We start from the raw sequence: 23,953 nt of genomic DNA, 5'->3' as shown, positions 1-23,953 counted from the left end.
CCCGTCCTGGCGGCTCCCGGCGTCTGCCTTCCGCGGTCCCGGCACGCGCCTCGGCATCCCGCCTCTCTGTGGGGACCGTAGCCGGGCGATCGCGTGCCTCGTGGAACCGGAGAACCCCGAGCACGCGCTTGCTCTGGGGCTGCGGCGCCAGACTCGGGATGGGCTGGGGTGGGTGGGCCGGCGAGGGTGGAACTCCTCTACCGCCTCAACCGGCTGACGTCTTGAAGTCCTCTCCCAGCCATGTTCCGGGACAAAGGAGCGCTGGATTTCGTTAAAAGAACTCCTCTCTTCGCTGTTCCTTATAGAGCCGGAACTGGGATTGAGAGGAAGAGCAACGAGGCCTAACTCGGGAATGGGATATGGGGAAAGCAGAACCCGGTGTGCCTGTCTGCACGGTCTGGAGGAAAAGCTTTTGATGATATCTAATAGACGTTTTATTCGGATTAAAGCTCTCTATGGCCTTCCACCCAGTTTCGCATTTTATGGGAGAGAAAACATGCAGAAAAGTGACTTGCCCACCCAGTCATTGTTAATGGCTAAACTAGAAACTAGAAATAAGATCCAATGTAATGGAAATGAGTGGGTACAATGAGCCACGTTGAGGTTCCAACTTAGCCGGTTTTCATAGTGTATTGCACATAGGCTTCTGGGGTGGGAGGGAAAATAAAGTATCTTAAACAACTCTGATTTTTGCTTCTCTTCAAGGTGACTAGTAATGTCAACGTGTGTCAAGTTCTTCGCAAAAATTATATTAAAAAAAAATCTGTCATACTATCATTTCGAAGAGCCTATGTTATAATTAGTGGGGCGTAGCAATTTCTAAAAAGTAAACAGGTACCATTTAAATTTTGTCACTTTAGTTAACATATATTATTCTGGATACATTGGACAGCAACTGGCTTGTTTGAACTGTTTCCTTAGAGCGTTTTGTTTAAGGCAGACGGTAGAAGTGGCACCTCAAGGAGATCTTGGTTAATTACTGTTTTTTTCGTTTAACATTTTCTCCAGTGCACGTGTGAGTTCTTTCATTTCTAAAGTGCAGATGCTTGTTTTCAATGCTACTAAGTTTAGTCAATCCAAAATTTCTTTGACAAAACAATATTTAAAAAATTTATTCAAAATAGGAATGTGAGACTGTTGACTCAGTTGTTGGCTCTTTGTGAAGTGTTTTTGTAGGTCAGCTTACTGTTAAAGTGTTATCATGCTGTCCAAATTCATCTTGACCCTACAAAGTTTATCGGTCTGAAAAAGCTAACTAGTGAAAATATCCCCAGAGTTACCACATTTTCACTGACCAAAATCTTGTCATTCCTGAAAAAATAATAATTTTGCTTTTTAAATATAATATTTATGCTATAGACCAGTAGGCTTATGATACATACAAAGATCTGAAGAGCACACATGTTATCATTCCAGTAATAGTTTGTTACTACAGGGTACTGTGGTAGCATAAGCATGAAATGTGTAGTAAAGATACCTAGGTTCCAATCCCAGTTTTTTGTAACTTTAAATGGGTCACTCTCCAAGCCTCATTTTCTTCAACTAGAAGATGAATTATAACTCGGGATTCAAAGTCAAATGAGACTGTGTAAAAGCACTTTTAACATTATGAAATATTATATAGATATTAGTGTATTAGTGTTTATTATCTTTATTGGGTCTGAGCAGTCTTCGGTTATTAATAAACCATACATAATGTGGCTGAGAGAAAATTTAATTAAATGTAGTAGTGTGATATATCATGATATAAGCCAATCTGGATCCCATAGATAAGTAGTTACAGTACAATATATCCCTATTATATATAGGCTTTTGAAAACAAGGATAACATCTTAATGAGCGTTAAGACTTAGAGACAGTGCATATATATGAAACATAATCTTTCTCATAGTATCTCAAAAGAAACAGCTGTTTCTTACGGTGAATTAGGCTAGCTCTACAATAGTTGTCTTAAAATGTGTTAATTCATAGATACCCAGGTTTTCAGCTAAAATTACAATAATCTCTACAATCTGTACTTTGAACCTTAACATTTAAAAAAGCAAATAATACTGTCCTTTATGCTCATTTGTCATTGCTAACACGCTAATTGCTAGTTGGTGGTAATACAAATTTAAAATATAACTAACAACTATTATATACTTCTTTTGTGATTAGCACTGTACTAAATACTTTTACGTAAGTACTTTTACCTGTATTATCACATTTAATCCTCAGAGCAATCTTATTTGATAGATACTGTTTTAATCTCCATTTTACAGATAATGAAAGTGAAGCTGGGAGAAGCTAAATTACTTCCCTGAAGTCAGTATAGCAGTCAGGATAGGCTGATTATGTTGCATGAACAAATAACCCTCAAATCTCAAAATATTTATTTCTTACTCATTATATGGGTTCGTCCTGGGTCAGCAAGAGGATTTACCACACAGTAATCACTCACGAGTCTGCTGGAACTGTTGGGAAGAAGTAATGGAGCCTTGTAAGATAGGCTTTTGACAGGTGGAAAGAAAAGAAGGTATTTGTGTTCAAAGTAACTATAACATAAAGTTGTGTAGGCAGAAATTGTTCAAGGATAGCAAGGAGACCACCTTAATTTAAGTAAAGCATTTTTGTTTACAATAGTGAGAGAGAAGAGAGCCAAACATGAGACAGTAGAAGTCATGAAGTAATAGGAGCATTGGGAAACAATTTCCAGGATTTAGTTGCTAATTGCATCTGCAGTGAGGTAGGAAAAGTAAGTACTACAAGGTGTAGTGAGGTTCTCGTTTGTTCATCCCTGTATCGCCAGGGCCAGCACAGTTCCAGGCACATGTTAGGCACATAATAAATATTTGTTAACTCTGGAAGTGGATGAGGACCTTTAAGAATGGTAGAGTAAAAAGAAGTCCAAGGACAAAAAGCAAAAAGGAAAAAATGTGTAAGAGAATACTTAATAGGAACCAAGAAAGCATAGTGTAGAGGAAACCGTGAGGGGAGAGTTGCAAGATGGTGAGACACCACAAAGAGGCATTGTTGGAAGTAGTGTCCCTAAAGTAAAAGGCCAACAGGAGAGAGCAGAAGTCAACATGCAAACAGCTAAGAGAGGAATGAGGGGAAGAATTGGAGCCAAGGAATTTAAACTCAAAAAGTTTAGCGGTGAAAGTAAAGGGAGCGATGGGACAATAGCTTGAAAAAGAAGCAGGGTCAGGGAAGAACTGCAAAGGCTAGAGGACACATGTAGTTCAAGGGAAAAGAAACAAAGGAAGGGTAGATTGAAAAAACAAGCAAAATAAGGTCTTAAGGAAATGGAGGTGGTTGAGGTTGAAAAAGCATAAATGGAGTGACCAGGATTAGGTGCGCAGATCTGAGGATGCTTTACAGAGAGAAGAGGTTGAAGACAAGATTATAGGCAAGTGATTATAGATGGTTGTAAAAGAGGATGAGCAGCAGACTAAGGAAATCTTTAGAGAATGACAACAGGCAAGGGCAAAAGAGTGATCAGAGAAATAGCAAGAGAGTTATTAGTGATTTGACTTTACTTTTGATTTTTTCTTAAAGATATTAAAAAAATTTTTTTTAATTAATCTGGTTTTTAAAATGTCTTATACTAATCTTAAAACATTAGAAAGTAGTGACAAATTTTATTTTCTACTGGTTTACAAATATATCCATTCTTCAAATTCACATTGGGACTTATTAAAGCAGTTGTTGGATTTTAAATCCTTTGTTTAGCTAGCAAAGCTTTCAAGTTCATGATCCATAGGTGAAACCTAACTTGCAGATATTGTAACAGTTATTTATTGTCACACAAATCCTGCCTAACAAGCCACCTCAAAGGTCAATGTATTAAAACAATAACCCTTTATTATTTCCTAGAAGTCTATATGTTATTAGTCGGGTAACTCTTCTGGAATTAGCTGAGTTTACTCGTTTTCTGAGTCAGCTGTGGATTGGGGAAGTGGCTCTACTAATTTTGGCTGAACCCTCATATTGGAGATCAGCTATCTGCCATCAGATCTATAAAGGCCTTGGCTTTTCCATCGTCTCGCATTCTTCCAGTAGGTCAGCCTGAACGTGTTCTCACGATGAAGGAGAAACTGTTTACTCATTTACCCATTTACTTAATGGGTCTCCTATGTGCTGAGCACTGTAACAAGGAACTAGAAAATTAAAGTTAAATGGGAAGTTTCCCTTTCCATTGTGGAACTTACCATCTAATAGGAAAGAAAGGCATGTACGTCAGGGACTACAGTGCAGAATGGCAAGCGCCACAATTATAGCAAGATAAGCCCTATGGGTATAGTGGAGGACCCTCCAAATTAACACAGTATGTATGTAAGTATGGAGTGACAATCTTAAGTGTCACAGAGGAGATAATCCTTTAGAAGTTTTCAGGAAGAAGGGGAAAGGAATTTCATGCAGGGGAACAACAAAAGCTCAGTGAGACAGAATGTGGCATTTTTGGTGAACTGCAATGCTTGGGTGGAAGGCAGAGGTAAAACATGAAGAAGTAGCATGAGAGAAAGCTATTCAAGGAAATACAGGAGTTAAGGTTCTTCTGATTGCAAATAACAACTCTAGCTAGTTAAGTTGACTTTACCAGAAGGATATGGGGGTATCTTACAGAATTTGGGGAATTATAGTATAACCAGGAAAATTCAGTAGTAGGAATCCATAAACTGTCCTTTTGGTGGGCTGTAAGCAACTCCCGTCTATTTGCATCTCAGTTCAAAATTTAGGTTTGCTAGGAAAGCAAGTCTATTTGGCTGTATGGGTCAGATTTCTCCTCCCACATCACTCAGCCACGACTAGATTGCAAGTTATGTGTATGAATGTTTGCTGCTGTTCCATCCCTGTGCTGGGGAGGGAGCTGAGTGGCTCGATTAAGAAGTATCTGTTGTATTTTATTATTTAGTTACCTTTCCCCACAGGTACAATGGCAAAAATGCAACCAGCCTATTTGATCCAGCCATTCTACTACAAAAGCTCCTGCACTTGTCCCCTTTCTGAGCCCAAAGGTACATCTAACTGGTGGAAGGAATATCTTGGGGTTACTCTCATAGTCCTGATCTCTGGGTATAAAATACCCATTCTTCTTACAGTCATCTAGGTGTGGTTCCTTATGGTCTTGCAATTGAAGAACTAAATGGTAAGTATAATTACTAACAGTATACTCTATAAATAATTGTTGGGGCCCAGGGTGGCAATGGTTGCTGTAGGAAAAAAGGAAAGATAAGAAAAGTTATTCTTATTTTAAAAGAAAAAAATGCAAGGTAATTTTTCAGTCTTCAGTCATTCCCACAATGTATATGCAGAGTACTCATTTCTGCTACCATTAATGAGTTTATAACTGGTAAATATGACTATCCATTCCAAGTTTCCTTGCTTGCAGCTCATAGCACAGCTGACCGCAGACTTTGCCTACTAGGGTGATTTAAGCCTTCATTTCTAGAGGTCTCAGCTCTTGGTAATCATCAGCATCAATTGTGTCAAACTAGGCAAATGTAATGCAGCAGACTGGAGAACACCTCTGAGGTGGAATGACCAATCAATATTTGTTCTGTAAGTGGTCTCTGTTTTATGGATGATTAAGTTGAAGCACAGAGTTTAGATTAATTCTTAAGTGACAGAGCCAGGATTTAAACCCATGCTGCCTAGCTCCAAAACAACCCTTCTACATAGTTTTATGTTTACTGGCTCTGTACTCTTAGCGCAGAGATTGAGTGTGGGCACTGGGCCTTCTATACCCAAGATTGTCACGTTTTGGCTCTTCGACTTTGACTAGCCTTGTGACCAAACACAAGTTACTTGATTTTTCCAAGTTTTGGTCTTTTCATTTATACAATGGAGCTACCCTTTGTATATGGCACAATGCCTATAATTTGATAAGTAGATTTATAAAATATTGACTATTATTATTATTATTCAATAAAAACTTATTGAACATACCATGGCAGGCACTGTATGTAACAGTGGTACACAAGATAGACATAATTCCTATGCTCATGGAGCTTTCAATGAATTGAGCCATAAAATGAAAATAGCAATGTGTGGTCCACACATCTGCCTCCCTTGCCCTGGATTATGAATGCTAAGATTGACATATGGGAATTTAACAATGATTGTGAAGAGGACAGAACAGGAAAGAAAACAAGCCTAGAACAATCAAAAGTAAAGGGAGCAAGACAAGGAATGGGAGTGAAATTAGGAAAACTCCCAAGAGAGTATTGCCTGGTTTTCTTAAGCCTAACATGTAAGTCTGGATTTTATAAGAAAAGTAGAAGGAATTGATCAAGAGATTCTGGTCATAGAACAAGAAGTTAGTAGGTGAAATGAGAAACCATCTGTGAGACACCTGTGGAGATGGAGTGGTAGATATTCTCAAATACACAGTGGAAAGCATGATTAAAGAGAAGAAAGTGAGAAACATTAAGAGAAAATAATTCTCAAGTGTTGATTTGGGGAACAGCCACACTTTGTAATATGAGCCAAGAGATAAAATCAAATTTGCCCTGGGTGGGTGGGGAATATGCCTTTTGTCAGGCTGAATTCCCCTACCACCTGGCTTGTTTTCTTCAATGTAAATGAGCACTGGGAAAAGAACAGGCTTTAGAGATTCTGCCCAATTTTGGTAATCACTATGTAGCTATTTTTTTCATTCATGTTCATACACAGGATTTAATCTTGTTCTTTGATAGCAAGTATTATTTTTAACATTTATCAATGTACAAAAATATCTCTAAAAGTGTCTTACAATGTATGTAAGGGAAGAATGTATGTACGGTTAGAATTATATATATACCTCCTTAGTGACAATATAAAATTCTGCAAATTTACCCTTATGAGCATGGTTATGTAATTTGACCTAAATAATTGTCATGGTTAAGGCCAGCATTTACCATAATGAGCTATTACATGGATTAACTGACCTGTTATAGTATTTTCAGGAGTGCCTAATGGTAAGTAGCTTAATTGTTGGCTAAATTACAGGCAAAGTGGTTGAGAAAAGTCAATGTTCCCAAGTAAATTCCAGATTACAGTGTTCATCATTAAACCTGTCATCTTTACTAAAACTAAATGTAAGCTTAATGTTTAGATCAGAAATACCTATTTTTGTGATTTTGTTGTTGTTTAAGTGAAGGGGACATCTAAAACACAAAGATAAATCTCTCACACAGATGCTTTTCTATGTGTTTGAAGCTTCAGTTTAAAGGATAGCAAAGTTGATTTCAATTTCTGTAGCGTAATTATGGTGATTGTATTGGAAAAACATGAATTGATACGTTAAATTTTAAGATCTACAATTCATTAAAAAAAGTTACTCTTTCTTGTCTATGAAATTTGTTGAGCATTTCAAATTTATAAATAATAATTAGCTTCTGAATAATGATGATGAATATATACATTTATGCATACATAATACATTAACAATACTTTATTGGCTTATTGAGCAAAATATTATCAAAAGAATGTCATTACAGCCCAGATACATAGCAATAAACTGTTTAGAGCAGAATATCTAATAATATGAATCTATTAGCAATAGCATTGTTATAAAATATTTATAACACTCTCTGATCTTAAAAAAAGCCAGGGTTTCATTCGGTATGTTTCTGGCATTTGAACTGAGATCTCTTTATCTTCTACACAATTGCTGGTTAAGAGGGAAAATGATTATACTTGTCAGGCAGGTTTACATTTTCAAATTCAGACCCAAGTAGATAGACAATAAAAGTGGCATTTCTGATCAGCAGGGAAAGTATAAATCATACAATAATTGAAGGAACCACTGGCAAGTTGTTTGGAAGAAAGAAAACAATATCATGTGTCAAAATAAACTTTTGGTAGATTAAAGAGTTTAAAATGAAGTCATGAAATTACTAAAAGAAAATATAGAGAAATCTTTATGTAATCTTGGGAGTGGGAATCATATTGCATGAAATGTGAATCAAAGATTAATTTTTAAAATACATAAAAAACTAAAAAGTGTTTCAGAAATCACCAAAAATTAATGGCAAACACCAAATGGGAAGGAGAAAAAAAATCACCAAAAAATTAAAGGACAAATGCCAAACTGGAAGGGGAAAAAAGGGACAAAGGGGAAGAAATCATACAAATCAATAAGAAAAAGATAAACAGCCAAATAGAAAAATGGACAAAGGAATTCTTTGGGCAAGTCAAAAAAGGTCATTAAATTTTTAAAATTTTTCATCAGTAATAAAAACTGCAAATTAAAACAATGTTAAAATACTACCATAGCCTATCTACTTGGTAAGGATTATTTTAAAAGATAATATCCAGTGTTAGAGAGGATACTACATCTGTTCTTTGACAAAATTTCTGAAAAATACATACTTTTAACTAGCCATTCCACTTCAAAATAATGCTAAGGAAATAATTAATGATGTGTGCCACAAGATATTTACTGTAATTTTCTTCTTTGCTCCCTTTCTCACCCCACTCCCTTCTCTTTTTCTTTCTATCTTTATCTTTTTGGCTTATGTTTGATATTGGTGAAAGACTGAAAAAATTAAAACGTCCAGTAAAAAGGGGACTGGTTAAATTAAATATCGTAAATTTATTCAACAAAACATCCATGGTATTCAACCAATAAAAATGGCATCGTAGTAAATGTATTTGAAAAGCTGTTCACAATATATTGTTATGAAAAAAAATTATAATACAGAGCAAAATTGGGGGAGGGTCTTCTCTCTCTCTCTCACTCTCTCCACTAATACCATATCCACATATTCACTTACTGAAAAGATATTGGAAAAACAATAAGCCACAGGGAAGGGAGATTACTGGATGTTAAATGTTCTTCTTTTTGTCTGTCATGATTTTCTAACTTTACTACAATGAACTGGAATTACTTCTTTCATAAGCAAAGTAGTTTAAAATTAAACAGATAATGTTACTTTGATTGCCTTTTCAAAATATATAAGAATCATCAGTTAGCCAGTTGGTTATATATATTTTAATTCTAATGTCTTGATAATTATGACACAAAATTGAGAAAAAATTTTTGAATCCTAAAATGCTATAGAATTGTCAGATCATTTTTCATTTCAGAAGACATTATTTATAATCACTATTTTTATTGTTGCTATGGCGATGTTTTATACATATAATGGCAGAGGTTAGGAATTTGGCTCTGAAAACATATCAGAATATCAAATCTGAAGTAAATAATGATTTCCTTCTTTAATTAAAACAGAGATGCGGGAAGTAGTAGAAAGCAAGAAGGCTCTGTGTTACCATGGGGATGATTAAGTTCTCCGTGGTGCAAACCAACCCTACTCCAGCTTCAGAGTCAATGACTCACTAGCTCACAGCGAAGTCAGCAAATACTGAAGTGCATACCTACTATCTCCAGAAAATGATTTTCATAACCCAGAGAACTTCTGTTAAATATTATTCATGGAAATTAAAGAAAATCAATCTAAATTAGGTTTTTAAAAATCCTAGTTGGGAAGTACTAAAGATGCAGGAGGAGACAAATGCTTATCCCAGGTCACTCCAGAATGGTTACATACAGATTAAAAATTAATATGGATACTAATTAAAATCATTAAAGTAAAATCACAGAACACTTCTATTAGTACTTTACTTTTTTAAAGTAGCATTTCTTAAAATAACCTCCAAGGTAGTCTTGTAATTTGTTAATTTTAAAGATCTATGTTAAACTCTGGAGGCAATCAAGGGAGCTAACAGTTTAGTTGGGGAGTCAAGAAAGCCATTCATCAATTCATTCATTTGTTCAGTACAATTTATTGAGAACCTACTATTTGCCAACCAACGTGCTTGGCATTAAGCATGAAAGAATACCTAAAATATGCCTTCTAACCTCAAAAGCTCACGTTTAGAAGGAGATAGATAGATTTGTAAATAAATCTCTGTGATTAAGTCAGTCTCAGCGATTGCCATATCCACTGTTCCTAACAGAACTCTGGCCAAGGCCCTTAATGAAAGAGAAGCCTTGGGTGGCCATGTTCTGCACAGAGTGACCAACCCACTTCTCTTTTCCACCTGCTTTCCCTGCCATGGCTAGGAAAAAAGTCTTGGCCTGAAAAGTTCCTCCCAGAGAGGGATGGGGTAGCAATCAAATTGCCTCTAAGAGTTTCAACCTGAGATAGAGGGTGAGTTGGTAGTCAGTAGTAGGAGCTGAAGTTGAAGCTGGAAGGATTCATAGGCAGAGCTCATTATAAGCCTTCAGTGAACAAAAGTTATGAAAAATTAGAAGATCTGCAGTATATATGCAGAGAAGATGTGGAGGGAGTTTGTGGTAGCAGCAGATGAGGGAGGAGAAATGGAGAGACTTGTGGTTACCTCCATGGTGAAGGATCAATGAACTGCAGCTGAAGAAGAGCCAATGTTATGCCCCAGTTCTTAGGGCTGTCTTGATTCCTGAATGTTTATTTAATATGACAACTCTTATCATACGGCATTAAGGTAGAAAAAAGTAGGATTCAAAATTTCATAGAAAAATATTTCACAGAGACTTCTGGTTTGGTCATGATAGTATAATGAATTTACCTTCCCACAATTAATAACCACAAAACTGGATAAAATAAATGAAGCAACTGTTTTCAGACATTGGACAGTAGATAGCACATAACTGTGGTACTTGAGAGAGAGGGAAGAAAGGTGTTAATCACAGGGCAATTTAACATTTACTTAATGAGCAATGAAAATATTAACATCTATTCAGGAATAGTTTGCATGAATTCTCTTAATATTCACTTTATTTCTAGTATCATCTACATATAATCTAGAAGCTCTCATATGTAGTCTAACACTAATGTATTATTATGATAGCACATCAGTGTAATGTATTACAAACTCCCACAAACTACGATAGGAGAGAAGTAGTTAACATTGGGCCTACTGCAATAATAAGAGTGTTACTTTTATAAAAATTAGACTATGGTCTTCAGAATGAAATTTTACAACTAATTTAACTTTCTAGAAATCTGACCTATAGTCCTACAAAATATTTACAGATGACCAACTGTAAGTTCATATGTGGAAATAAATAGATAACTCCACAGTATATGTTTAAATCTGCATAGGTCAATTATAGACCTGAAATTAGATACCTGAAATAATGTACAGACACGCTGCATGTTAACACTGAAAGAACTATTGTAAAGAGGAAGGGGAGAGTGATTGGCACTAAAACTTGTTGCACTTCTATAATGAAGGAATTTTTTTCTTAATGCAGATGTAAATATTTTTGTTTAAAATAAAATACTGGAACATGTAAGTGGACAATAGATCGTTTTGGCTATTATGGATAATACAACAGACATACCCTACTAATTATATAAAACAAATCACTACTCCCAAAGTGTCTTACTATTACTAATAAAAAATGTGTTAACTCCACTGTGCTGTTAGACACCAGCTGACAAAACATGGAAACAATCTAAGTGTCCATTAATAAGTGAATGGACAAAGAAATTGTGGTATATACAATGAAATATTATTCAGACATTAAAAAACAAAACAAGGAAAACCTACCATTTGCAACATGGATGGACTTTGAAGGCATTATGCTAAGTGAAATAAGTTAGAGGAAGACAAACATTTTATAATCTCACATGTGGAAACAAAACAAAACAAAAACCCCACCAAACTCATAGAAAAAGAGATCAGATTTGTGGTTACCAGAGGCAGGGTGTAGGAAAGACGGAATTGGAGAAAGGTGGTCGAAGATAAATAAGCACTGGGGATATAATATACAACATGATGACAGAGTTAACACTGCTGTGTGATATGTAGCAAAGATGTTCAGAGAGTAGATCCTAAGAGTTCCCATCACAAGGAGAATTTTTTTTCTTTTCTTTTTATTGTGTCTATATGAGATGATGGATGTTAACTAAACCTATTGTGGCAATCATTTCACACTATATGTAAATCAAACCATCATGCTGCACAACTTAAACGTATACAGTGATGTATGTCAATTATTCTCAATAAAATTGTGTGTGTGTGTGTGTGTGTGTGTGTGTATGTGAAAGATACAGGCTGAGATTCTGTAGCAAAGAGACACTTATATAACAGGTTGGAGTGTTACAGTCTACTGATGGGGTAGATTTCTTCTCCATAAAGTTGTTAGGGTCCCAAGGTCCTTTAGTCTTTTTGCTCTGCCATCCCATAGGGTATTGTTTTCATTTACATGTCCAAATTGGGTTTGAGTTCCAGCCTGTGGGAAAGAAGAAAAAGAGGCACTGGAGAGCAAGCAGTTTCCTTTTATGTAAATGATGTACAAGTTACGAATTTCATGATTCAATGGTAAGAACTCAGTTTTATGTCCACACTTGGTAGCAAAAGAAGCTGGGAAATGCAGACAGCTTGGGCAGCCATGTAGTCAGTTAAAACTCAATTATTACAGAAGAAAGAATGGTTTGGGGGACAACTAGTTGTCCGTATACTGATATATAGATATACACTGGGGGGTGGAGGTTTAGTTTTTTGGAAGGAATTTTGGCAATATGCATCAAGAACCAGGACAACATACCTGCGCTTTGGCTTAAGAAGAATTTATCTTAAGAAAATAAAATATGTGCATGAAGATTTAGTTGTAAGGATGCTCATTGCAGAATAGCGTCATTAACAGAAAAACTGAAAACCATCTGAATGTCTCATTGCTTATTGCAGAGGAGCACCTTATATATGTCCCTGGGTATGAAGTCACAATATTACCACAGCTACTGGGCCAAGAACCATAATGTTTATAGATCACCATTCCATGCTTTATCTGTAGCGATCAGATTATTATGTGCCTAGAATTTTTATAAATATGATTTCATTTAATCAACCCTGCAAGGCAGGTGTTGATATATAAACAAATGGAGGTTCAGATAGCTTAAGGAACTTGTTTAAGCAAATATTTGATATTAAGCAAATAAACGATGTGGTTAGATTCAAATTCAGTTCTATCCAGTTCTTCCCAATCTGCTTCATGCATTTTTCTCATTTGACTTGCCCAGCAGGACTGCTGAGTAGAGTACATTGCTAAGGAAAGTGCAGTGTGCACACTACGGGATGACTCTGGCGGAATAACTGTCTCATAAGATGGGTTTGCGGGGACACAATACCTAGCCCTCAGGATTCATCAGGATGTTTGCTTACAAATAGGAGACACCATCTTAAACTATTTTAAGTAGAAAATGGAAATTATAAGAAAGTAGGGGTATCTCACTGAGCCATGGGCAGGAATGTAAGCAACCAGGCATCAGAAGGACTAGAATTGGAATGGGAAGGTCAGCGGAACTCAGAAACATCACTATTTCTCACTTCATTGTTTTCTTCAGCATCTGGCTTTCTCAGTTATTCAATCCATATGACAATTAGCAGATGGCAGTCACAGTTCCCAAATTTACTTTTACAGATCCAGCCACGTGGAAAGACTCATTCTCTCTCGTTCCCCATCTCCACTCTCAATTCTCTGGGAAGGGAATCTGCTCAGTTTGAGTTGGTGGCCTGTCCCCAGTCCAACCACTATGGCCAGAGGCTAGGTATGTTGTACACAATTCTGCCATAGGTGAGAGGCCAGCTAAAGGGTTCATTGTGAGCCATCAAGATGTTCTAGGATATGCCCAACACACAAAGGTAGTGCTATATAGATCTTGTGGCTTCTGGCAGGAATGATCCTCCTCCCTTGGCAAAGGCAAATGAGCTGAGGGGCTGCCAGGGATGTGAGTGTCTATAGTTACACAGACATACCTTTTTGATATATCTCTGGATCTTGGTTGAACGTCAGACTAAGAGAGTTGAAAGAGGTATTAGTGTACTTTTTTTTGTCTGTGACTAAATTCTTTAGGAAAATAAACAGTTATCTTTCTCTACAAGTGACAATGATCAAGTGTTCAAGAGAATTTATTTCACCACCTTAACATCTTGCCCAACTGATTTGGTGGTAACCAGTGTAAATGCTTATAAATAGGCTGATTGAAATAATCTATTCACTGGAAAATATAGAAATGTATTCTAGTATTTTTAGTATCACTTATGGAGAAGTAGTAAGGGTTTGTTTGTTTGCTGTTTTCCCCAGAAACATCTGACATTCTTACAAAGCACATTAGTCAGAAATAGCACTGGAGGAAGGAGGACAGAAGAGACTCAAGGAGGGAAAGGCTGGGATAGTACTTCTAGCACATGAAAAAAAAAATCCTTTTTTATAAAATCCAAAAACTACTTTATTTGGAGAACATACATAAATGATCCATTTTGAGAATTATACCACCAATAAGTAGGTTGTGTAGCCTAAACGGGTATGGACATAAGGGGTAAAATCTTGAGTGGCTATGACCCAGAAAGATACTTAGGAGTATTACACAGGAAAGTATGTGGCAGCCATTTTCTGTTAAATAAAGACAAAGGATTTTCAACTCAGACTCCAATTTGAAGGTTATTCTTTTTTTTTTTTTTACATAAAAAAAAAAACACGTGTAAAACCTTCCCTCCTCATGCTATGGGAAGAACATTTGGGAGGGGGGTGGTAGAGAGAGAGAAGCGAGAGGCGAGAGCCGAGAGAGCGAAATGAGAGAGCTTAGAGATGCAGAGCTTGGAGAGCGAGAGAGAGAGAGAGAGAGAGAGAGAGAGAATGGCCATACTCCAAGAAATGGCAGAAGGCATTTTGCAGAGAGAATTGAATCCTACTTAGCAATACCATTGACAAGGACTTGGTACATAAAATAAAATTTAGGTTTCAATGTGTCCTTTCTTTCAGGAAGCCTTTTCTCATTTCCTTAGACTAGGTTAAAGGTTCCTTCTCTGAACTGCCTTAGTGCTGCTGATAGCATGAGACACTTATACTGGTACATTATAATTTATCTGAAATTCAAATTTTATCTGACAACTCTACCTGTATTGCATCTTTCTTTTTTTCAAGCACATACCATACCCAGTGTGACTGCTTATTTAAGAGAGTAGGCTCTGTAAGGGCAGGGACTATTTTTATTTGATTATTTTGCATCTCTGGGGCCAGGCATGCTGCTGATCATGTGAACAGGCATTTGGTAAAGATATGTTGAATAAAAGAAAAAAGTATTGCAAATGAACACAAAGTTGACAGTGAGCTTTTTTCTTTCTTTCTTTTTTTTCCCCCAGGTTGGCAGAGTCAGCTGAGACTTTATTTTGGAAAAAACACTTGACTTGACTTTTAGTTGGGGGCATGGGTAAGAGGCGTAGTAGACTCCCCACCCAAGGTTGGGCTGAGGACTAGGGCTCAGTCTCAGGCGGGTCTCCTGTGCCAGACACTCCCCTGCACAGCTCCTTTCCCACAGGCTTGGAGGCAAGAAGGGACCACGGGTAGCCGTTTACTTGGGCAGGATGTTAGATGACTCAGATACCAGCTTCCCATTATGAGTCTCAATCTTCTTCACAACCATGGTCTTGGTGGAGCTGGTGCTGGTGGAGCTGAATGCTCCCCAACCAGAGCCAAAATTGGACTGGAAGCTCAGACTGTAGTTGAGGCCAGGGCTTGTGAGGTTCCCATAGGCTAGGCTCAGCCCACCTGGTAGCCACTGGTGGTCTTGGTATAGATACTCATGTTTTGCATCCCAGTCTCTGGCCAGCTTTCCTTGCCCTCTGGCAGTTTGCAGTAGGTGACAATCTCCACAACCAGGGCCAGCTTGGCATTCATCAGCTCCTGGTATTCGTGCAGCTGCCAGGCCATGTCCTGCTTGGCATTTCTCAGAGCAGCCTCCAGCTCTGCCACCTTGGCCTGAGCATCTTTAAGGGCCAGCTCCCACGCTGCTTGGCACCAGCGATGGCGGCCTCCAGGAAAGCCCTCTGGCCTTTGAGGGCCTTGATCTCAGTCTGGAGTCAGCTGATGTTCCAGTTCATCTCAGAAATCTGTCTTCATGCGACACAGGTCATCCCCATGCTTCCCTGCCAATGTCTGCAGCTCCTCATACTTGATCTGGTACATGGTCTCAGCCTCAGCCCGGCTGCAGTTAACAATCTCCTCGTACTGGGCCTTGACCTCGGCGATGCCGCCGTCCAGATCCAGGGAGCAGTTGTTATCCATGGACAGCACCACAGAAGTGTTGGAGATCTGGGCCTGTAGCTCATGGATCTCCTCTTCATACAGCTGCTTGCAGAAGTTGATCTCATCTGTTAGCCCTTCCAGGCGGGACTCCAGCTCCACCTTGTCCATGTAAACTTCATCCACATCCTTCTTGATGAGGACAAATTCATCCTCCATCTCTGTGCACTTGTTGATCTCATCCTCGTACTTATTCTTCAAGTCCTCCACCAGCCCCTGCATGTTGCCATACTCCGCCTCCAGCCTCAGTTTCTCCTGGGCCAGTGTGTCCAGCTGCCCTGGAAGGTTGTTGTTGTAGCTCTCAAACATGTTGTTCATGTTGCTGCGAGTCATCTTCTGCTGCTGCAGAAGGTTCTACTTGGTCTCCAGAATCTTGTTCTGCTGCTCCAGGCTCTGTACCTTGTCGATGAAGGAAGCAAACTTCTTGTTGAGAGTCTCGATCTGCTCCTTCTCCTGGGTTCCTATGGCCTGGATGTTGGGGTCCACAAACAGCTTCAGAGGGCTCAACAAGCTCTGGTTCACTTGGACAGCTGTAATCCTCCCCATACCCCCAGCCTTACTGTAACCCCTGGCCAGATTCATGTTGATGTCTAGGCCAGCCCGGTATCCACCCACTGGGAAAAGGCCAAGGAACAATAGGGCACCAGGAGCACTCTATCACGAGAGGCTGCTGAAGGCCCAGGGACCACAGGTGGACCCCTTGTCTTCTGGGTCACCCTCATGGACATGGAGGCGAGGAGCCGAAACTGACAGAGGCTAGAGAAGGAGCTGAAAAGCTGCTGAGACTGAGCATTTTTATAGATATTTATAAAGACTCAGATTCAATAAGGTATACATCTTAAGATGAAACATCTTGAGATAAAAACAGAGTAGATTACACAGAAGGGGATTAAATGAATCTAGATTTAATTAATGCAAGAAAAGAAGACATCATATTAGACTAGAGATAAGTCCCTAGCTTTCTTCGCTTCTCATTGAGGAGAAATATAATCCCCTCACTGAATATGGTGTCAGTATATTCTGGAATTTTGCTGAAATTAACTGTCCAGTGAGTTCTCACTCCAAAATGGGGACTCAGCTTTTTTAGGCTATTTCCAGTCATTATTGTTCTAAAAAGCCCTCCTGGTACTATGATATGTGAACAAAGGTGGCTGAGTCAGACACACTTAAACAACTCTTGTGGACAGGATTCCACAGCCCCCAGTCAAAAGACCAGGGGAGCAGCCAACATTAAACCTCTTTATTTCAGTGTGGTATGCTACACATTTCACTTGCAAGAAGAGAGTGCCAGGCTGCTTCTCGGCTTTTTGGGTGGACATTGGAGCCAAATGAATTGCTTCTGATTTCTAAAAGATTTTTTAAGTATATTTACACATCATGTAATTCCAGGCACTCAAACTTTGTTTATGCTCTTTACTCTCCCTAAGTAGAACTTTCATCTGTGGTTAAATTCAACTCTCTGACTACTGCATGCCTGCATCCCATAGCTGGACGTGTACCGTGCTCACTGGACCCACTTTAAATACATGCCCCTTGTGCTGCACACTGTCATACTACATTTCTTTAATCCATTCACTCTCGCACTGCTTCGCGCCTTCCTCTCTCCTCCAAGCTCGACACCTCCTCCCCACTCTCATTCTCAGTGGATGATCCTACTTCCTATTTCACTGTAAAAGGAGAAGCCATGAGAAGAAAACTGGCACAAAAAAGAGAACCCAAAATGTACTTTTGGGGCCTAATTCCTAAACCTCTTCACTAATTTTCCCTCCACCCCAACTCTTATCAGACTCCTGGCCATTTGGCCCTAATCTGTTAGGACAAAGTTATTCTGATATAGGCATGGAGAAGAAAAGTAATGGAGAACTGATAATGGAAATAATGATATATTTGGAGTTTATATCACATAGCTAGTGTGGTCTCCATGCTTCTAACAGATTTTTCTAAGAGTGTTTCTAGCCAAAAAGGTAGATAGTGTTTTCACGTAGAAGTACGGCAGAATTATTACTCTCATCTGCTTTGATCCTGAACAGCCTCAGAGCTCTGTTAAAGAAGTCCCAGGAGGCAAACCCAAATGCCATCTTAGGACTAACAGATAGCCAGGCTCCTGTCTACTATAAGAAATTCAATGTTCATTTAGGCAGTGGCTTTCAGACTTTTTGATGTTGTTGTTTATTTTCCACAATAATATACTATAATATACTTTACATCAAGACAAAGTATACACACATGAAGTCACATACATGATTGAACAAAAGTTTCACTAGACAGTACTTATCTTATGTGCAATGCATTCTAATCTATTTTTCAAATGCTGGTTGTGACATAATAAATATATTCCTTTATTCGCTAATGAGCCAAAGCCCATGGTTTGGAAAAATAGATGTTAATAGACAAAATCTTTAGGATTCTATGAACAAAAAGATGAACATTAATCTAGAATTCACTCAACTGTAACCTCTACCTCCACCACCCCCCTTCGCCAAAGGAGTGGCCACATGATTAACTGCTTAGCTAAGAATAAATGACTCATATTTGTCTTTGTGATAAAAAGCAAAGCTGATGTCAGAACAAGTAAGGTAAAATCAATTAGGGAAAGGGAATAGCTCTTCCCTATTTCTATTTTTTGTTCTCTACCAGCACAAATACCACTATTCAAGTAACCTCTACATTAGAAAGGGCCAGAAATAAAGCCATGGATTGGGGTAAAGGACGAGATATATTAGATGGCTCCTAAATTAATTTCTAATCCTAAAACTTTATTCCTTCAACAAGTAATTACTAATTGCTTAGTATACATGCCAGGCACTATACCAGGAGATAGGGCTCCAACAGTGAACAAGACAAACAATGCTGAAACTGTTAAGAAACTAACATTCGAGCTGAGGAGACAGATAACAAATAAATAAACAGAATATAACTAAGTTATAAAGGAAATAATAAAGTTTGATGATAGAGAATAATAGGAGTGGCTCTCCATTCTTATCTATTATAAATTATAGTACTACTACTATTACCGTAGAAGTGGTAGTGATATAATAATTATCATTATTACAATAGAGTGGTTAGGAAAGGCCCATCTGGGAAGGTAACATTTAATCTGAAACCTGAAGAATGAGAAGGAGCCAGCTATGGACTGAGCCAAGAGAACAGCCTTTAAGCAGTGGAACAGCAAGTACAAAGGTCCTAATTCAGGAAATAGCTTGTTAGGTCCTAGCAACTGACAGAGGGCTGGCATAACTCTAGCAGAGTCAGCAGGCGAGAGTGCATGAGATGAGTTTGTAGAGATAGGCAGATCAGGGCCTTGGAGGCCAGAATATGAAGTTTGGATTCCATTTTATGTCAATGGGCAGCCATCAAAAACACTTAAACAAGGAAGTGACATGATATTATTTTAAAAGAATACTGGATATTGTGTGGAGAATGTGTCAGAGGTGGGGAAGAGTAAAAGTAGGGAAATTGTTTTAGGTGTCCAGCCAAGAGATGATAGGGGATTGGATTATGATGGTGGCAAACTCTAAAATCCTGTTTTGCTTGCAATTAATAGACAATAAGAAAATAGTTCAGAATATTTGACTTGAAAGTGTTGCCCATTTTGCCTCCAAAGCACGTATTTTCCCATCTTTGCTAAATAATTTAAATCCAAGGGCCCCAAACATGTGTGCGTGTGTGTGTGTGCGTGAGTGTACGTGCATGTGAACACGCATGCCTGGTGATAGTGGTGGTGGTAGCTGTTCTTCATATTCTAGAGCTTTGTAATTATGAATACATAGGAATTGATTGGAGAGTGGAAAGACTGGAGTAAATTGAGATTTAGTGGAAGGAAGAGTCTGATGCCATATTGCTGTGCAGAATAAGGCAGGGGCACATACTATAACTCCTTGGGAATTCCAGAAAAAGTACTAGAGATGTTATATAAACCCACCTTGGCCAAATAGATGGAAAGAAAGATGTATAATCTACAAGTTTGCTTTGGAAAGTCTAAGATATGAGAGTAAGAGGATATTATTTGCATGAGGGTCTCAAAGCCTCTTGGAAAAAAATGATATAAGAATTTGAGACTGATGGTTAATTCCCTAGAATGCCATGGTTACATTTCCTAAACAACATAAGAAGAAAGAGACTTTTCTAACAATTTTGAGGGAAAGAGATGGGCTGCCTGGGAAATTCATGTAAAGGTAGCAGAAAACCGAGAGAGGTAGCTGTCTGCCTGTGAGGAATGCATTATTATGAAACTGAAAAATGCTTCTCTGACTTCATCTCTGAAGAAACTTGTTTTAAGTCCTTAATGAAAATAAAAGTGAAGCTGGGGGCATGGAGAGTAAAGGATGCCTCTTGGAGGCTTAAATTGTGTTAGCCTGAGGGCTGGTTTACAGCTAAAGAGCTGTATTAATCACCAGAAGGAAGGGGTAGGAATCCCTGTCTTCTCCTCTATCCATTTTGAGCAGAGCCCCCACAGGAGTAGGAAAGACTGCTGCAGAGTCCTGGCTGGAGTCCTGGCAGGAGGCTGACCTGGAACAGGAAAAAAACAAAAAAACAAAAAATCCAAAAAACTCCCAGGGCTCATGAAACCATTTGGGGCCCATGAGAATAAGAGAAACTTAGGAAGTTGCATGTCCTTATAAGTAAATCAGAATGGGAGCTTAGAGCCAAATACTTGTGGATGATCTTGTCATCCACATACTTAAAATCGCCCAAATGTGGCCTGGGAAAATGGAGTGCGAATTGTTGCATCCTAAAGCGAGCTGTGGAATCTTCTTTGGAGTTTTATAAGAATTAAACCAATATTTAGAAATAGTTTACATCCAGATCTGCTTGGAGGTGAGGAAATAGATCAGGGAAAGCTTCTTCCCAGCCCCCTACTGCTGCTCAACAAGAGAGAACAATCACAGTCACACATTCAGAGTGATATTGTATTCTTGCTTCCTACACGTGTGGTTGACCAAATGTGGAAAACTCTAAAAATAAGCTCCCAAATTCCAGGCCAGGAACAGGCTACAAGAAGTTTGAGTAATGTTTAATTTTCTGGTCTTAAAAGCCCTTGTTTGGGTTACATTTGAGGACCCTACAGACTTTACCTGGCTGTTGACCAGTTACTGCTGCATATGGATGTCCATTCTGGTTCTTTAGCCACACTTGTAAATATCACAAAGGTTTTTCGATAAAGGCAAGTCAAAAGCCCTCACGAAGTTATCAATACACTATATCACATGGAAACACATTCAGCTTTCTGAAATATCTCAGAAATAAATCACACATGTTGCTTTCCATTTTTGGAATAGACAAGAACTGGTTCAGCATGTCCAGCAGGTTGATCTGGCTTCCTAAAGCTGTGTGCTATATATATATATATATATATGTCATTTCTCTAATGAAAAATAATTAACAGTGTTTTCATCTGTCAGAAGCAGTTCTTTATTTAATTACTCTTTTCATCACCTTCGTAAATTCACATCCAGTTCACATCAACATTCTGGAGGAGAACTATGTGTGAACCAGTAAAAATGAACAAATGAAAAGGTGTTATAAAAGTCATTTCAAGAAAACATCATTAAAAAGTTGAGTAAGAAAATAAAATTTGTAGCCAACATATACCTTGAATAGAACATTTTCTTCAAATGTAGAAAAGGACGAACATAAAAAAGTTATGCCTATTTAATTCTTGCAAAGAACATAGACTTTGCTGATGGGAAAGGGAGTTACAAGCATGGATATCAAAATATGAATTTAACTCTTGCAAAGGACCTAGACTTTACTGATGAGAACAGAGAAGTGTGGCTATGGAACCATGAAAAGACTCACTTAGGTTATAATGATGAAAGAAAACATTGATACTTGTGCTTTCCTGAGTTTGATCCTGTATTGTCAGGGCCAGATATAGCAGATCCTTTAAAAAGAGGGAGGAAAACAAAAATGGAAACAAAAGCAAAATAAAAACAATGGATTAAGAGAAATTAATTCTAGGCCAGAATTGTAAAAAAAATGTAGAATTGCTGTTTTTGAAAGCCAATGCTATCTAAAAAGGTGAAAAAATCAAATTATTTTTTCCATAAAATTACTTTTTAAGAAATGTTAGTCAGAATCAAAATCAAGATTTTCATCTACTGATTAAAAAAAACACACAAAAACACAACCTTTGCAGAGAGAAGTGTCTAGAAAGGTGCACGACCCCTAATGCAAGACACCCTTCTGAAATCTCTGCCCTGTTTTTATTAGCCAAACACCTTTAAGTCTCATCTCACAGAGCAAAGAGTTTTCCTTCCTCTCCTCAATTTACCTGCAGAATAAAGAAATAGCCAATTTAAGTGAACATTTATTGTATGTCTATTTTATGGCCTATATTGTTCTAAGTACTGGGAAATCAGCTGTAAATAAGACAGACAGTAAGTGTACCCTCAAGGAGTTTATGTCCTAGTGAGGGACGACAGGCAATAAACATAAAAAGTGAATAAGAACTTTAGGTGCTAATAAATGTTATGAAAAAACTACCATAGGCCATTGAGATGAAGGTGATTGGGCAAGATGTGGTATTACTTTAGCTGCAGTGGTCAGGGAAAGCCTCTCTGTGAACGTGACGTCTGAGTCATTTTTTTTTTTTTTTTTTTTTTACCACCTAACTGATAAAAAGGAAGAACCAGATGAAGATCGGAGGAGCTCTCTAAGCAGAATGAGCAATAGGTGGGATGAGCTGAGACAGGAACAAACTTAGTGTGTTCATGGGATTGAAAGAAAATCAAAGTAGTTGGAGCTCAGTGAACAAGGGGAAGAAGAGTGCAGGGAGGAGAGAGCAGAAAAGCAGATAGAGCAAGATTTGGCCGGTTTCACAGACACTAACAAGAAGTTTGTAGGTTGTTCCAATTGCATTAGGAAGTCTTTAGATGGTTTTAAGCAGGGAATTTATATTATTTGATTTATACTTTATAGAGATTACTCTGGATGCTGTGGATGTAGGAAGGGCAATGAGGGGTCAAGAGTGCAGCAAGGAGACCAGTGAGAGGTGAGCGGTAATGATGGCATTGACTTAGATGAGTAGAGATGGAGAGAAGTGGCTGGGTTCGGGATATATTTAAGAAGTTGGAGCCAATAGGAATCTGAATTTGAAGTAGATACTTATAGATGGACTGAATATGCTATGTGAGAAATGAGAAGAACCAAGTAAGGCTCCTAGGTATGTGTCCTGAGCAACTTAGTGGGTATTGGTTTTATTTACTAGAATCAGGAAGGCTGGAGGAAGCAGACTTAGGGTAGGATAGAAATCAGTAGCTTTGTTTTGACAGTGTTAAATTTGAGACGCTTATTAGATATCCTGGTAGATATGCTGAGTGGGGAGTTGGATATACAAATCTGGAGCTCAAGTGAGAGTTTGGGTCTAGAGATACAAACTTAAAGTTATCAGTATATGAATGTTTTTGAAGCAACAGGAGGACTAGATGAGATGACCTAGGGAGACAGTATATATAGAGAGAGCTAAGGACAGAGTTCTGGATATTCCTAACATTTAAAAGTTCAATGGAGGTGGCGTCTCTTCATGTCTGAGGCAACTCTTTTTTATGTTCTCTGATTTTATCTACCCACCTCTTTTGTAGCAGTTTAAAAATATTTGTAAATTCTTTGACTCTCCTCTAAGAGTTGGAGTCCTTATTCCCTTCCTTTCTATCAGGGCTGTGTCAGTAAGGCCAGTGACTTGTCTAACCAATAGAATTCACCATAAGTGACATTCTGGGACCTAAAAAGACTAGGTCATTAGAAGTCTTGTAGCTTCTGTCCAGAACATTTAGAATATTCTCTTTGGAAGCCTGAGCCATCATGTAAGAAGGCCAATCACCCTGAGACTTCCCTGGGACAGGCCACCTGTAAGTGCTCTGGTTGACTTCCTCAGCTTAGCCCTACCTTCCAGTCACTCCTTCCAGGGTATCAGAC

The 23,953-nt window shown here is 38.3% G+C and overlaps 1 pseudogene; it reads right to left on the bottom strand.

The window, feature by feature from the left end:
* Positions 1 to 14,585: 14,585 nt before the first annotated feature.
* LOC120612351 (keratin, type II cytoskeletal 8-like) lies at positions 14,586 to 16,764 on the bottom strand (annotated as a pseudogene).
* Between the last annotated feature and the right edge of the window lie 7,189 nt (positions 16,765 to 23,953).

This window comes from Pteropus medius, unplaced genomic scaffold (assembly GCF_902729225.1).
Source record: "Pteropus medius unplaced genomic scaffold, Ma_sr-lr_union100, whole genome shotgun sequence".
NCBI lineage: Eukaryota > Metazoa > Chordata > Mammalia > Chiroptera > Pteropodidae > Pteropus > Pteropus medius.
The sequence above is the reverse complement of the archived record's forward strand: the minus strand, read 5'-3'. Positions and strand labels throughout refer to the sequence as shown.